Source organism: Cornus florida, unplaced genomic scaffold, assembly GCF_030987335.1.
Source record: "Cornus florida cultivar Cherokee Brave unplaced genomic scaffold, ASM3098733v1 CherokeeBrave_3.0.0_Hap2_Chr11, whole genome shotgun sequence".
NCBI classification, from domain to species: domain Eukaryota; kingdom Viridiplantae; phylum Streptophyta; class Magnoliopsida; order Cornales; family Cornaceae; genus Cornus; species Cornus florida.
In genome coordinates this window covers 29810134-29814041 of record NW_026775581.1, presented here as the reverse complement: position 1 = coordinate 29814041, position 3908 = coordinate 29810134, and the positions used below count along the sequence as shown (strand labels likewise).

The 3908-nt window shown below is 37.3% G+C and overlaps 1 pseudogene; it reads right to left on the bottom strand.

Moving 5' to 3' along the window:
* Nucleotides 1–3544: 3544 nt before the first annotated feature.
* On the bottom strand, nt 3545–3643 carry LOC132287377 (small nucleolar RNA R71; annotated as a pseudogene).
* Nucleotides 3644–3908: the final 265 nt, after the last annotated feature.

Sequence of the window (3908 nt, the reverse complement as noted above, 5' to 3'; positions counted from 1 at the left end):
TTGGCTAAGATAGTAACATATTTGATGTCGGTCCATTCAAAAAGGATTCTAGAGTTGTTTTGATTTTCATGATCATTTTCTTGATGTGTGGAAGACCATACTTACTTGCTTTATGTTGAAATTTTTGGGAGATTGCTTAGAAATGTTTGAAACATTGCATACTTGAGGTAGTTTTCTCCCAATGCTTGTTTGTAATATTGGTGCCTCTTTTGAAAGAATGAGCTTAATGTTTGTGGGTATCGTTTCTAAAAACCCTCATGAGATTTCACTCATCCACTAGGGGTAACCTAGGGGTTTAAAAGGCTTGTTGCATATGCTAAATGCAATCGTATTCCCTACGAAAGTGGCGTTATCCATTTATTACTTTCTAGTTCATAGTTAGTTAGTTGTTCATTTCATTCCTTTACATGTAGTTCATTGCTAGGGACTAGCAATATTTAAGTTTGGGGGTGTGATGAGCACTGAAAAGTGCGTATTTAAACCCCTTAAGCTTAGGTATTTTAGAACCTTTGTCTATCTTATTTTACCATTTTGTATTGATTTCGTGTTATATCCATTTTCAGGTACTTATCCCCAAAACAAGCTAACTCAGCCAAGTAGGAGCATAATTGAAGCAATTCTGCGATGAATCAAATAAAGGAGCAAAGTAGAGCAAAAGGAATCAAAAGGTAGAATTTCAGCAACTTCGATCGATCTCAAGAAAAGTTCGATCGATCCAACTTTCATCGATCTCAGCACTTCAAGATGGATCTGAGCCATGTTTATCCCTGTTCAAAGATCTCAAAAGTTCGATCGATCCAACTTCCTTCTCTGATCGATCGAACATTTTTGTCCTTATCCAAATGATTGATCTTATCTAGTTGTACTGCCCTACCAACCGCTTTTGTCCTTTTCCCAAAAATATCTTCAAAATATCTCAGATTTATTTTTATCCAAAAGGGCGCCGCCATTGAGGATCGATCTAGCCTAAGTTTGATAGATCTCAACCATGTTCGATCGATCCAAGTCCAAGGTTCGATCGACCGAACTTCCTCCAGTGCGAAAAAGTTAAATTTCCAGCTCACAAAAAGTTGTCCTTTATCCAATCATTGGGGAATATTTGTTGTACGACCCCAGCTCTTTTTGGGTGTCATTCGACCTACCTATATAAGGATAAGGATTACTTTTTACATCATATCATATCATACATTGTAGAACTCTTAGTGCGGAAGAAAAGAAGAGGAGAAGGCTAGAGATGCCATTAGAGACTCTTCATCAACCAAGGAGCAGATTTATTCCATGGAGCTTGCCTTTGAGGGTTGGAGGACATCATCCATGAATGGCTAGACATCCTCTTAGAGTTAGAGTTAGCCCTAAGCATGCTTTCTACTTCTTGATTTATGTATTTTTTAGGGGATTTGTATTGTGATTCATGTCTTGACACTTTTATATATATAGATTTTGTTTATTCAATGATTTATGTGGTTTAATGCTTCCAATTGATCATTTCATTCTATCCATATGTCTATGTATGCTAGAATAGATGTTCATGTGTTTGTCTCTATTTCTTGTGTTATTGATGCATGTCTATGTGTATTGATGCTATAGATCTAAAGATTGTCAAGACATAGTGCTTAATGTCATGTTCTTGTGGTTTATTTGATGGTTCATACTCTTTGCTTGATGGATTGTACCTCTCCCTTAGTTTAATTAGCTTAATTTCATGTCAGCTTAGTTGTAGTGTAGTTGTTAAATGGAGGACAATCCATGCTTGTTGTTGATGTTCCATACTTATGAAAAACAAGTAACATATATCTCTAACCTTGTGATGTGTTTGGATTGTGAGCTTAAAGAAAGGATTAATGGCTTAATTTGATATGTTGTGTTATCTACCATGTTGTTTAGACAATGTATGCTTAATTTGTCATCCATACTTGTTGGAACAACCACACACACACACTTTGTTGCAATGCATGTTCTTCCCCTCATTAATCATTCATTAAAGGTGTAGAAAAGCTATGCTTAGTGGTGATCTCTAAACTCCAAGATCTCTCTCTCTTTTATTCTCTTTATTGCATTATTGTTTACTTAGTTTAATTTGCATCTAGTTTAATTCAACCAACCAACCACTATTTTGATCACTCGGCCTACTAACCCTAATTTTGATTCCTCAACCTAGTACGACACCTCAATCCCTTGGGACGATCCCTTCTCACTCATACTACATAGTATAGGTGTTAAGCGGTTTATAAATTTAAAGTATGATGCCCACTTAACACTAATTTCCAAACTCAAAGTGTTGTGCATTATTTTGTGCACACGCTCGGGAAGTCATTATAATTTTGGCGCCGTTGCCGGGGATTTATTGATTGGCAACGTCGTATTTATGGAATCAATTAGGAATTAGTACTCTTTTGATCGTGTCTTTACTTTGTTTTCAATTTTTGTTATTTATTGTGTTTGTTCTTGTTTAATAAGGAGCATTGGGCTAAGAAGGTGAGCAAAGGAGTATTCCTAGCAAAGGAGCTAAGCAAGCAAAGGAAAAATGCTAAAAATTTTAAAAAAAATTTGCTAAGCTAAGCTATAAATTTAGAGTTGAAGTATTAAAGGTCCTTTGTGAGCTTTTTCTTACTCAAACTCTTAGCTAAATCGTCGGCCCGCGTGGAGGCTTGTATTTCAATTCTTAGATAAATCGTGAGCCCACGTGGAGGCAATTTACTTTTCTTGCATATTGTTTAAGCATAGGAGTATGAGAACATTGTATATGGAAGAAGTTTGTTAATTGTTGATTTGTTGTGAAGGTGAAGTGTTTGTTGTTATTGCTTGTTATGTTGCATTGTGCATGTATGGTCGTAGATCATTGAGACCCACTCTTGTTCCTTTAAATTTTCATCTTGAATCCATTGTTCAAAACCCTAGGGGAAGAGGTAGTTCTAGTCAATCCATTTCATCAGTGGATGGACACAATGAGGACCATGTGGAGGACCTTGGTCACATAGACCAACAAGGTATCCTCCACACCAATGTGCATCATGATAACATGCAAGTTCCATTAGGCATGCCAAGGCCATATGTCCATCCACCACAACAACAAGTCCAAGTTCCATTGGGAATGCCAAGGCTAATCTATGCTCCACCACCTCCCATCATTCAAGGCAATCAAGGTGCTCATGTTGCACCTCCAATTACAAATCCTCCCCTTGCTTTAAGAGATCACTATGTGCCTAATAGACATAATACACCCACATGTATTCAATTGCCACCATTTAGAGCACACCACTATGAAATTAAGCCACAAAAAAAATCAAATGCTTCCTAATTATCATGGACTTCCAAGTGAAGAACCTTGCAAGCATTTGGATGAGTTTCTTGAAGTTTGTTCCACCGTAAAATACACGGACATGCCGAAAGAGGTCTTAAGGCTTAAACTTTTTCCATTAACCCTTAAAGACAAGGCAAAATATTGGTTTAACAATCTCAGGCCTTTTTCAATAACTTCTTGGGCGGAAATGCAACAAGAGTTCTTGAAGAAGTACTATCCGGTTTCTAAGACCAATGCCATGAGAACCTCAATTCGAGAATTTTCACATGGGGATGGAGAAACATTTCATGAGGCATGGGAACGCTTTAATGAATTGCTTAGGAAGTGTCCACATCATGACATGCCCAAATGGCCATTAGTTCAATATTTCTTTGAGAGCTTATCGGACAATTACAAAGGCATGGTTAATGCTTCCATGGGTGGCTCTTACATTGATAGGCATGGGGATGACGTGTGGCGTCTTTATGAGAGCATGAGTGAAAATTCTTTACATCATACTTTATCTTCGAAGATTGGTAGAAATTCTAGTGGTAGGAAGAGTGTTGGCTTACATCAAGTCGACCACTCCAATGAAATTGCCGCCGAGAATAAATCATTATCTCAAAGG